This window comes from Halichoerus grypus, chromosome 14 (genome assembly GCF_964656455.1).
Source record: "Halichoerus grypus chromosome 14, mHalGry1.hap1.1, whole genome shotgun sequence".
NCBI classification, from domain to species: domain Eukaryota; kingdom Metazoa; phylum Chordata; class Mammalia; order Carnivora; family Phocidae; genus Halichoerus; species Halichoerus grypus.
Window position 1 is genome coordinate 41,335,868 of NC_135725.1, and position 13,138 is coordinate 41,349,005.

The window sequence follows — 13,138 nt, forward strand, 5'->3', positions numbered from 1 at the left end:
CTCACTGAGCTCCATTCCAAACCGCGCAGCTCACGCTATTTCGGGAGAAGTTGGAGAATGGAGAGAATACTAGGTTATTTAAAGTGACTCCCAGAGCGCGACTTTTCCTTCCAAGACTCCCTAGGTGTCTGCGTCTGGGTTCCAGCTTAGCGCGGGCCCGGGCAACCCAGCCTTGAATATTGAAACCCGGCTAGCTCCCGGGTGAAACTACCTGTTGGGAGAATGCGCAGTCTAGACATTCGGCCCTCTTTTCTCCCGCGCAATCCCGGCAGCGACGGGATGGTTCTGGGTTTGGCACGAAAGGGGAGAGGACAGAGGAGCCGGGAGCAGCGGACAAAGTCAACAGCGCCTGGTACTACCCAGAGAACTGCTCTGGCTCTTTGGGAACTGGAAGCCGACCCCGGCCCTGGCCGCAGGGATGCGCCCAAACGCTGCACGATTCTCGAAATTCGGAAACCACGAAGCGGTGCCGTTAGTGTTTGCGGCTTGGTGCAAGTCTAACTTAAAAAAAAAAAGCAAACAAAACAAAAAACAAGAAGCCTCCTGGCAGCTTCTTCGACGCCCACCCCCACCCCTCACTCCAACCCCCAGCACTTTTCCCTGCACAGAAAATCACTTTAGTACTTCTTAAAATTCGGAAAAGTCCGCCGCCGCTTGGACGCGCGGCAACCCCGAAGCAGCTTGAAGCTCCTGCACGAGTTGCTTGAGGGAAATCACTCTGCTCTTGCGAGCAGACAGAATCTCTGCATCTCCTAACTGGACGAGGAAGCAGACCTAGCAATAACAATTTGAGCAGTCTTGGGAGCCTGTTGGGGAATTTTTGGAGGCTGGGGGACAGGGGGCTGCTCTCTCACTGGAACCTGTGGGAAGGACAGTTCGGGCCGGGCCCTGGGGCTGGAAGTCTCATTTGGGAAGCGCACAGCCCGGGTTTGGCGCGCGCGTTTAATTACATTCTTTCCGCCAAACTCTCCAGCGGAGCCGGCACCGACAGGACATCGGGGGGATGTGGAGGCACAGGCGGGGCTAAACCGGGAAATTTCCCGCTAGACACGGAACGCATTCCGCGTTGTGTCTCCGATGCGGGTTTCGGCTTACTGATAGCGAACTCCGCTCAGTTTGGGGAGCAGTGGAACTTGGGAGAGGCCCTACCGACGGGCCCGTTTGGGGTCCGAGGGTACGGGGAAGCCTTTCTCTGTGATCGGGGGTCACAGCGGGGCTTTCTTTCTCAGGGCGCGCGCTCACATTCTCCACGGTCACAAAGCACTCGGCTTTAAACGAAATGGGGACAAATATTAGGCCACTGCAGGGAAGGAGGGGGGTGAGCCTCATCTTGTTTAGGATACTCGTTTTGACAGCGAAGACTGCTGGGCTACGCGGAAGAACGAGAATTTACTAATGAGAATTTATTGCCCAGGGACGAGAGTTGAGACTTCGAGCTAAAGGACCGCGCAGGACGCTTCCCGCGCCGCAGTCTTTTATGATCCTGGCAGTATTCGCCTGTTCGGGCCCCGAAGTCACACCCCTATTCCCAGTCTTAAGTGGCATTTCCCTTCCCAGTGTGCCTCTTTCCTGTGCCCACTCACCCGGGCTTCGTGCTGCCCAGGACCTTTCGGCGTCCGGAGAAACTCTTGCAGACTTGCCCTTCACCCAGCGCGTACGCGCGGGTGGGGTCTCCCCGCGCAGCCGCGCCGCTGCCCCGGGACCCTCCCGGGCCTCGGAGACCCGGCGTATTTTCCAGCGCTCAGCCTCGGCGCTCCTGTTTTATTTCAGTTCCGTCCCAGGGGCACGGACCCAAGGATAATAAACAATGCTGCTTATTAGAGATACAAACGGGCGCAGAAAAGAACCACGCGGAAAAGCAAGCCCAGAGACAGTTTAGCAAGTGGCCATACATTCAGAACTGTCTTTGAAAGTGACTTGTAATGTACAGTGGAAGGTAGCTCTTAAAAATTACAGAAATCCGCGAAATACAGGTTTGTCAAAGTATGACGGTTGGAACTATTTTTATTTATTTGGTTTTGCCTCTGGAGATCAGGCGGAGTTGTTGCTACCTGCCCAAGCCTTTCTACAAGCCGCCTCCTCCTCCTTACCCCCCTCTTAGATCGCTAGGCCTCACACAAAAAAAGGGAGGGGTCTTCCAGGTGTCTGCATACTTTGCTACCGTTATTCCAGATCCCTCAAGAGTTGAAAACACTACCTCCCCTTTAGGCAGTGACAACGTGGGCTTTGGGGGGGGGGGCGGGAGATGTCATTGTAACGGGCGTGGTCAAATAATTCAGAGATACGGAAAAAAAATTCTCCCTTTCTTCTTCTTCTTCTTTTTTTTTTTTTTAATATAAACGCAGATACCTTCTGAGTGTTGACAGTGAGAGTGGGGGCTGGTGATTCCTCCTGAGGTGCGGGTGAAACCGATTTCTGCCCTGCCTGATGGCCTTGGGAAAGGGCCTCCCATCTGCTCTGATCGCCACCTCCCCCCCCCCACCCCATGTCAGAAAATCTTCCTGCCTGCAAATATTGGCACGAGGCTGCTACGGCAGGCGGTGCTGCTTTAAATAGGAAGGAGACCGCGGGGCGAAAAGAAAGTCACAACCTTCCTACCCACCAGACTACCTGCCTCCGGTCCCCAAAGGCCAAGCGCTGGCAAAGGAGACTTATAAGGAAAACCTCCGATCTCGAAGCAGGATGGGAAATGAATCAGCTGTGTGTTCCAGGAACAAATCTCTATTTGATTCTCAGGGGCTGGGGTGTCCCAGAACAGGTCTCCCCTGTTTTAGTGCCTTAGCATGTGCACTTCCTATGGCCCTGTCCTTCCACTTTTCCATTGTTGCTGTGCAGATAAAGGTAACGCTGGACAAAACTTCAGAGGTGCTTTAGTCCAGTTCTCCTGGGCAGCACGCTCCTTTTGACTTTATCCAAACAGCCGGCTCTGCTTCTGGTGGTGCTAAGGGGAGGGTCTGGTCTCACCAGAACTAGCCCCTGTGCCCCACACAGAACTCTCATCCGACCCACCACGTGGGGCTGGCTCTGGCTGGGCCAGGGGACCTGCTCCTGAATTACACCGCCTCTGACAACAAAGGGCATCTCTCTGGAAATGATCATGGTGCCCACTGCTCCCAAGGAATAGCCTAAACCTTCTAAACCTTCCCTCCCAGCTCCTACCTAAGTTGATGGCTTTGCATGGTGTTCACCCATTTTTGTTTTCTCACTTAATTTCTGTATTATCTCCAGAACTTGCTCAGCTGTCTCCAGCCCTCTCTGCCCACCCTAGAGGCCAGCTTCTCCTAGGAAGGGAAGGATTTGTGCCTGATGAGCTCCAGCTTGCGAGGCCTCCTCTGCAGAGACGGGCTGCATTTTAGAGGGTGCCTCAGGCACTTCTGGTGGTGAGCTTGGCTCTGGCCTTCCCATTATTTTCCAATTCAGTTGGACCATGTCTTGTAATTTTATAGAGGAGGGAACTGAGGCACAAAGAATGGACTTGACTTACCCAAGGGCATTCAGTGAGCCGAGAGCAGAGTCTGCACCAGACCCCAGGATTCTTGGTTCGAAGTCCGTTTGCTCAGTTTTGAGGCTGGTATAGCTGACAATACACTACTTTTCAGGAAGCATCCCTTGTGTGCCAGGCCATTTGCCGTGCCAGACACTTTACATAGGTTATCATTACGGTAACTCTAAAGAGCATTATTAGCCCCAATAATTTTTTTTTTAAATTATAAGAGTAATAAATACATAAATCAAAATACTTCAAATAACGCAAAAGGGCCTAAACTGAAAGTAAGTGTCTCACTCTGCCCCCTTTTCCAGAATGATGTTGGTATTTTTCATCCCTTTAGTGGCTCTGTCCGTATCTAATAGATGTTACCATTACTTTCTGAATGGGGAGAGGGAGGCTTCCAATCAAGATCACCAGCCATGGCTACCTGTCTCCGACCCAGCACTGCCATCACTCTCTACGGTAGCAAAGGCGAGTGGGAGAAACAAGAAGTGAGTAGTGAGGCCACATTTAAAAGAAGGATCAGGTCAGAGTTCGCATCACCCCTTCCTTTCCTCTCTACCCGCACCCGCTAATGCTACAGTTTTTCAGGAGCTGAGACCATAAACTCGCTTGGTGCGGGTAACCTGATGATCATTTGTGAGGGCTGCGTTCCTTCCAGGCCTCGGTGCAACTGGACAGACAGCTTTCCTTGGGCCCCTGTCACCTACCTGCAGTCACCCCAGTGCTGCCTCCAGCCTGCCCTAGCGCTGGGACTGGGGCAAGCTCCTTAGGCTTCTGATTTCCCTGCCTGTCCCCCTGGGTTGTTGGGAGGCTCAAATGAGAGCCAGGGAGAGGACTATAAACTTGAAATTTCATTATGTAACTAGAGCAGCTCTTTCAAAGGCCTGCTTTAGGCCCCTGTGGCCCTTCAGTTCAAAATAGTGAATGTTTAGGGTTCTTTGCAAAAGGGTGTGTTTGTCTGTCGGATATGGGGGTTCGCATTTTGGCTGTGCTGTGTCTATAGAAGCAGGTATAGAAGTGTGTCTTAAAGTGGTAAGGGATGTACATTTATCCGTGAAAGAGGGGAACACTGAGCCTTTGGAATCAGAGACGGCGGTGAATGGGAAGTGGATTTCTTTCTGCTGGAGAACACTTAGAGCTAAGCTGGTGAGGGCAGAAGGAGGCACTGCTCCTGCTCGGGGTGCACAGTGGGTCGGTAAGAAGTGTGGCTGAAGGATGATTCGGCCTGTCCCTTGGGGCAGGCTGATGTTAGACGTTCAGAAGCAGACAGAAGGCAGTGAGGGTGAATGCTGGGCCGCAAGAGCCCAGAACCAATAATTTCATTTGTTTGTTACTATTTCTGTGAGTGGAAAGGAGAAGGGTTTTAGAGGATGCATGCAATCATTCTTTCCGGAAAAGCTAGTCCCATCCTTGAGAGTTCTTCATTCTGGAAGAATTGTTAGCAAATCCTGAATTGGTGGGGAGGGGGGCCTCCAGGTGAGAGCAAATGATGGGGCAGTGGCTATGGGCTCCAAGGCTTTGCAGAAAAGGAGCCACTGGGGAGGGGCTGGTGTCTCTGAAAAGCCCTTCTAGAAACATGCACAAATCTGAGTTAGTACAGAGGGAGAGTCTGAGCGTCCAGGAGGAAGGGAAAAAAAACCCCAAACAGTTTTAAGATGAATGAGGGGGGTTGAGGAGTGGGCCGGTTCCAGAGAGAAACCGTGGAAGGAGGGAAAGTCAGATTTTTTTTTGAGGCCCAGCCAGACTTCAGAGCCTGCCTTCAATGCCTGTGTCAGGACAAAGGATGCTGCGCCCCCTGGTGTCAGACTAGCAGTCAGCACCGCTCGCTGACTTTACAGCGAGCCCCGGGGTCCTGCTGGAAAAGTCCACGGGTCAGGCGGCTGCCTTTTCTTCTGTTTGCTAAGGGAGTTGAAGTTGAAACAGCCTTTGCTTTATCGACTCTGGAGTCTAAATAGAGACTCTGCTGGAGAGAGAGGGGGAGTTTGTTGTTGTTTTACGTGCAATTTACGCCAAGAGGCCAACGCCTGATTAGAAGTAGCCTGGAGGGGTGGGAAGTCCACGTACCTGAGAGAAAAAAACCTGCATTTGAGGTGGAGTGTCGGTCTGGGGCGAGTCATTCAACATTTTAGAACCTCCCTTTCCTTGTCTTAGAATCAAAGGGGGTAGAGTACCATGCTTTTAACCGCTTTCCCAAGCTCCAATATTGGGATTTATGAATTACTACACTATTCTCCAAGAGCCTTGCAAATTGGACATTATTTTTATTTTTATTAGCAGGCAGGTACACATGTCCTATGTTTCAGCCTGAGCTCCCTGATGCTGAGCAAAGGTTTTTGCGTCCCCTTTCCTTATAAAAAGGCAAAATATGCCTCTTTTCAGCACAGAAGCCGTCCCTTCCACCTTTTATGGAGCCTCCCGCAAAAAGCAACAGAATGAGCAGGTCTTCAGTCTCTGCTCTGTTTCTTTTAAAAATAAAGTAGGAAAGTGTCGTGCTGGAAATTATGCTACTGAGTGTTACATGCGGTAGGTGTGAATATATGCTTCAACAGTTCCAGGCACAAGACCAAAAAACGTCCCCAGAATTAGCAGAGTTTTCAGTTATAATCTGGCTAACATTTCTACAAATAGGGTACAAAGACCAATTTGAGAGTATGCTCTCTCTCCGGGGCTGTATGGTTGGGATTCCGCTGAAATTTAGGGCCAGCCCTTACCCGGTCACGTGATTTTAGTCGGCTCGGCCCCAGTAGTGGCTGAGAGTTCCCTCTCCTAAGACCTGCAGTCTAATCACTGGGATGAGTAGTCAGTCGTACCTCACGGCGATTTCTTCTTTCGACGCTGCACTTGAACTCCGATCTCTGCGTAATGGCTACATTTTGGGTTTTGTTGTTAAGAAACTGGTTAGAGCCCTGCCAAGGCTCACTTGAGTCGTCTTGCAGACGTGGAGGGTGGGCACAGGCGTGGTCATGTAATAGACGGTGTCACTCTTCCAGATGCGGCAGGAGGGGAGCAGGTAGGGGAGAGGTGAACGGGGGGAAGGAGAGCAGCACCCACCAGAGGACCCATGGCAACCGCTGCGGCCCAGGCCAGTGCAGAGAGTTGGAGCTCTGTGCCCCTCTGAAGTGAACAGCTGTGTCGTGGGCTGAATTGACCTCCAAAACTCATATGATGGAGGCCTAACCCCCAGTACTTCAGAATGTGGCTCTATTTAGAGATGGGCCTTTAAAGGTGTTACTAAGTTAAAAGGAGGTCTTTAGGGTAGCGCTCTTGGAGTGTGACTGGGAAGTCCTTGTAGAAGAGGAGGTGAGGACACAGACAGGTACAGCCGGAAGACCACACACCGAGAAGGCGGCCATCAGTGAGCAGGCGGGCCGAGGAGCGAAGCCGTAGGGAAAAGCACTCCTGCTGACACCTTGTTCTCAGACTTCTAGCCTCCGCTATTGTGAGAAAATAAGTTTCTGCCACTCGATCTATGGCACTTTGTTATGGTGACCCTGGCAAAGGAATACAAGTCGTAACCTGGCGCCAGCCAATTTTGGGGATCCCGTTGAGGGATGTGGACCTAGAGTCACCAATTTTTTTAGTTTTTAAGAGAGGTTCAGAATCTTTCGCTTTTTAAATGCTGGGAGCAGGGGTAGCTTCATGGACATGCACACAGCACCCCATCCTTGGCCCGAGAAGGGCCTCCATACTTAGTTTAATGTTCTGCTGCAGCCATCTGGAAATTCTTAAATTGTGAACAAGGGGCTGGCATTTTCCTGTCACACTGGGCCCTACAAACTATGTAGTTAGTCCTTATTGACAACTAACACAAATTTAAAATAAAGTGCTGCTTCAGAGTATGGGGGCCGAAACAAAATACGTTTGAGGCTGGATGTCGCGTGGGACGCTAGCATGGACTTTTTGTCACCAACTGGATTAGGACCTACCATTCTCTGAGAATCCATGGGAACGAAATGATGGCGCCCCGAGATTTTCTGGGGGTGGGAGGAAAGAGGCACAGACATTCTGCGGGTGTGATTCCCTGAGATTCTGCATGAGCTAGGGGGCCCTGACCAATATTCTTTTGTTTTTCCCCCCTCAGGCCTGAGCAGTGAGAACTTCACAATAAGAATATGTGGAGGAAAGGCCCAACACGAGGGACTAAGGGGTTGGTTCGGGGTGGAGGGCTGGGCTGGGCCCTGCATGTGGCTGATGCTGGAGGCTTCCCCAGAGTCATCACCCATCCAGGCACTGGAGTCGGGCTTTGGACATTGGAAGGGAGGATGCTTGTTCCCCAGTCTGAGCAGTAGGACCCTGCGGCGCAGTGCAGCCTCGTGTCAAGGCAACATGGAGAGACACCTAATAACCACAGTGAGAGAGGACTGGCTAGACCCCCGTTTTCTGCCTGTGGTTCGTGAGCGGGACTCTTGCTTTGGAGCGAGTTGGTCCCAGGATTCTTGAGTGGTTCTCAGTTGAGCTGGATTTAGAGCGTTGAGCTGCTAGAGGGGAACCCTGCCTGTTGTAAGGCAGACCTGAGCACTTCCTTGTAAGTCAGTAATACTCTTCCATTTCGTGGGGCATGCCATTCCAGTTGATTCTGACTTGGAAGGGGAAGTTTTGCCCCCGATGAAAGGAATGTAGCCAACAGGGAGTAGAGTCACGGGGATATTACAGGGAGGTCCTGTTTTTAAGGAGATGTGTTGATTTATAGAAGCTCACTGAAAATATTATAGTAGAATGTTTGGTCAAGAGTTCTGCTTTTCTGGTTCTCTTTCTGCCCAGTATTGGCTGACTGGGGAGTATACATTTTAAAGGAACTAATTTCTAATGCACATTCATGCACACTCCCTGAGGGAAATGAGTGAAAGACTGTTTGAGACACTGAATTTCTTGGAAGAAAGTTGCTATATAAATTAGTATAGAGCTTTTTTTCTCCCCGCCCCATGGCAGGTTTGCAGGACCTGCCGAAGAACTCTCCCATCGTGCAAGAGAGAAAATGAAACTCTCTCCTGGCCTCTGTCAGGGAAATTAAAATTCCCCCTCTTTCCTGCAAGTTTCCCCAACCTCGTGAGTCTGATTTCCAGATCAAAGAGTAAGGTTGTATTTTTATTATTCTTTATGCTTTGCATATGGAGAGTCCCTCAAGGAGCACTGTAATGGACTAATTATTGTGGCCTATCGTGGGCAGGCCAGGACTTAGTACAGCAGGGGGATTTCACCCACACCTGCACAGTGTGACCTGAGCTAGCTCCTCCTCCTGACAACCACTGCCCTCCTCTTTCCTGAAGTGTATGAGCAACACTCCTCCTTTGGGCTGGGCCAGTCCCCAGATTCTTAAGGGGTTGGGGATACTGACCCAATATGTAAGAGGATTGAAATTCTATATGTGGCATTTCTGATCTAATTCCTAAATGACAGCTCCTTTAAACATGTGGAAAATAAGAAACCTTGCTAAACATTTTAACTTAAAAGACCATTAGTTTCAAAGAAATGAAATCTATGTCCACATAAAAACTTGTCCACAAATGTTCACGGGAACATTATCAATTATAGCCCAAAAGGGGAAACAATCCAAATGTCCATCAGCTAAAGAATGGATAAACAAAAATGTGGTATAACCACACAATGGAATACTATTTGGCAATAAAAATATGGTATGAAATATGGCTACATGCTACATTGATGAACCTTAAAACATTATGCCAGTCACAATGGAACATGTATCATATGATTTCATTTGTATGAAATTCCTAGAATAAACAATCCTACAGAGAGAAAATAGACAAGTGGTTGCTGAGGGCTGGAGGTCAGAGTCCAGGCATTGGAAGATGACAGCACCATGGTGCAGAGTTTCTTTTTAAGGTGACGAAAATCTCCTAAAATTAATTGTGGTGGAGAATGAACAACTCTGAGGATGTATCAAAAAACACTGAATTTTGCACTTTAAATGGTGAGTTCATGGTGTGCAAATTATATCTCAATAAAGCTGTTAAATTATTTTAAAGAAATCCTTTTTTAAAAAGATTTTATTCATTTATTTTAGAGAGAGAGAGAGACAGAGACAGAGAGTGCGCCGGGGGATGAGCAGGGGGGGAGAGGGAGAGAGAATCTGAAGCAGACACCAAGCTCAGTGGGGAGCCCCCCAAGGGGGCTTGATCGCATCACCCCACGAGATCAGGACCTGAGCCGAAGCCAAGAGTTGGACACTTAACCGACTCAACCACCCAGGCACCCCAAGAAATGATAACTTTTAAAAAGACCATTCGTTTATGTCTCTTTCTGAAGCTGATCACCTCGGGACACATGTATTGTGGTTAAAACAAAAAGAAAAAAAAAACCACCAGATTTTATGAGCTAAGTAAAATGACAATGTGAAAAATAGTGATTTTCCCTTAGGTAGAGAGCTGACTTGCAGATCCAAGTAGAGCCACAATACTTATACCTGTAACTACTTTGAACTTTGCTGAAAAATTTTTCCTTGGCCTGAAATCATTAAAATATATTTAAACAATGCTGAAGTGACTTTGTTGTTTTTGTCTTCCTAATATTCCTTTCCCCTTCTTTATGTAATAGCACCCCAACTTTCTCTTAAAGAACCATCCACCTTATTTTCAGTTCATGTGGTTTGAATATTGCTGACCCTACGCCTCAGACTCTGTGAGTCAGTCCTGATCGATCAGCACATTTTATCCAGTGGCGTGTTGGAGCTGCCTCATACCAGCTTATTTGAACCAACTGAAAAATTTTTAGGAATTTTGTGAGCCAGTTGTTAAATATGATCACCATTAAAATTTAAAGTATATACATTTATAATTAAATAAATTATATTTAAAACAGAGTTATTAGGCACTCAAAACTCCTCACTTCCTAATTATTTGAATACATTTTACGATTATCCATGCTCTTGAGGTTACTTACATCTGTGGGATCTGCATGATTTAAGTGCACTACTGTGCATCTCTTCCCAGCTCCATGGTTCAATGACTTCCTGTTGGCAGCTTGAAATTGACCATTAACAGTATTAATACCACACAACCATGTAAATGCTGTATATCAGGGCTTCTCCTTTTTTGTCAAGGAGATTGTTAATCATTTACCAGCTGAAGTGGGTTAAATAGTGCCCCCCCCCCAAAAAAAAATGTTTGTGTCCAAATCCCTGGTATTTGTGGATATGACCTGGTTTGGGAAAAGGATCTTTGCAGCTGCATTTAAATTAAGGCTCTTGAGATAAGATCATCCTGGGTTATCCCGTTGAGCCCTAAATACAATCACGTGTGTCCTTATAAGATGAGGCAGAGGGAGTTCGACACAGACACAGGGAGGAGATGCACAGATAGGACAAGAAGGCAGTGAGACCACAGAGATGGACTGAAATGATACAGCCAGAAGCCAAGGAATGCCCGAAGAGGCAAGAAACAGAATCTCCCCCTGGAGGCTCTAGAGGGAGCGCAGCCCTGCTGACACCTTGACTTTGGATCGCTGGCCTCCAGAAATATGAAAGAATACTTTTCTGTTGGTAAGCCATCCCGCCTGTGGTAATTTGTGATGGCAGCCACGGAAAACTTTAACATACGCACACACCACCGGACTACTATCGTCGGGTCGGGGATGGGCATGTCACCCCAGTTAGGACAATGGGAGGTCAGCTTCTATTGTCAAAGAAACAATCTCTTTCTACTGAGGGGTTGCCGAATGGTGCTCTTTGCCATCATATTTGTCTAAAAAGAATGAACACAGCACAGAAAGTCATCAAGTTGGGATCTAAAGAGAGAAAGAGAGACATTCCAGACGATGTTGTTTGAGAACCTGGATCTAGTCTACTACTGGAATTCTCTATTACACTAATTAATTTATTTTCTTTTTAAACCAAGTTCCTTACCAATATGTGGACTTTCAGAGAACATTGGAAAGGGTTCATTTGCACAGACAGGGTTGTAAATACATACAATAATTTGATCAGTTACTATTGAAATCAGGCCTAATAACAAAGACAATCAGGGAAACATATATCAAACAGTGATCAATCTGAGATCTACCTGAATTCAATCATGTTCATTTGTTCCAGAAATCCTTACTGTACCCAACCACGTTTAAAGCGTTCTACAGAGATCCATACATTTTAGAGCTTACAACTTATTTGCCAGTAAGGAGTTTAGGATAGCTCACGTTACTAAGGTCACCAGCAGTATTAACTTTTCATTACATAGCCCATATTTTTCTGGACAGTACTAACTTAATATAATTTCATTATTTTTCCTAAAGAGAATTTGTTTAATGCACAATTAAAATATTTTAACTTCTTTATGAGATTACATTTAAGTACATTCACAAATTATAAAAAAGCTTTTGGCAAATCGAATGGTTTTGGGTTGGGAGAATATTCTAGTGATTTTCTTTCTTTTTTTTTTTTTTTTAAGATTTTATTTATTTACTTGACAGAGAGAGAAAGAGAGAGAGACAGCACAAGCCAGGGAGAGAAGCAGAGGGAGAAGCAGACTCCCCACTGAGCAGGGAGCCTGACTTGGGGCTCAATCCAGGACCCTGTGATCATTATCTGAGTTGAAGGCAGATGCTTAACCACTGAACCATCCAGGTGTCCCTCTTCTAGTGATTTCCAATGACACTGTGCCTTTGGTAATTTTGTACTTCTCAGGAATTTTTATTTTCCATTATCTTAGTAATTTGTTAGCATGGATAGGCACATTTCTGAAAGGATGGTGTCACAGGAAGTCCCAGAGATAGACATACTGTATTGAATATTTTTAAAATAAAAGGAATATCTTTTAACATATATCCTTTCTACCTTTATTTTTTCAGTTCAGGAGATTTAAAATTAATATTGCCCCATAATTCTATTTCTTTACTATACCTTTTCAAGTAGTTGTTTTTTGTTTTTTGTTTTTGATGAACACATTTTCATTTTGGATGAATTCTCAGTCAGCTTTTTAAATCTAATTAAACTCACCTAAGTTTAATTAGTATTAGATAGTATTTGTGGTTAGTTTCTTTCTTTAAAAAAATTATATTTATTTATTATCTATTTATTTATTTTGGGGAGGGAGGGGCAGAGGCAGAGGGAGAGAGAGAATCTCAAGCAGGCTCCATGACCAGCCCAGCATGGAGCCTTGCGGTTAGTTTCTTAATAGTTGATAAACTGAAAGCTCATCTTTGGGAATTAAAAAAAAAAAAAAAAAAAGGTTCCTGAGGATTGCTTGCTGCTGAAAGAGCCCATTACTAATAATAATGTCACTAACATCAATAAACTAGTGTCGACTGTCTTGACTTAAAATAGAAATGAACTTTCAAGTGCAAATGTCAAATATTATATTATGTTTAACACTTTATATTTGCTAATGGCATTACTTATCAGAGAAAGAATTGTTCTGAGTATTTGCAAGGCAAACAACAACAAGAAGCAAACCCATAAGTCACCGAACACATAAAGAACAAGCAGGCGAACCACACACACGTAAGGCACAGGGATCAGAAATTTCACCAGGACATACAGCAGACATTAGTCAATCGATAACAATTCAAGTCTACTCTCAACTTTGAGTCTAGAACAATCCTCTCGTTGCTACAAAAAAGTAGCTGTCAAAATCTTTTGGGAGATTAGCATCATCACCAACATGGACTGCAAGGAAAACATGAAAAAAATAAAAACTG

At 46.5% G+C, this 13,138-nt stretch overlaps 1 protein-coding gene and 1 long non-coding RNA gene across 9 annotated transcripts in view; one reads left to right on the forward strand and one right to left on the reverse strand.

The window, feature by feature from the left end:
* Positions 1–13,138, reverse strand: part of NFIB (nuclear factor I B) — a 436,890-nt gene that overhangs the window by 264,992 nt on the left and 158,760 nt on the right. The window lies entirely within an intron of this gene.
* The window catches only part of LOC118524168 (uncharacterized), a 56,813-nt gene that overhangs the window by 1,129 nt on the left and 42,546 nt on the right, over positions 1–13,138 (forward strand). The gene's annotated exons all lie outside the window — the stretch shown is intronic.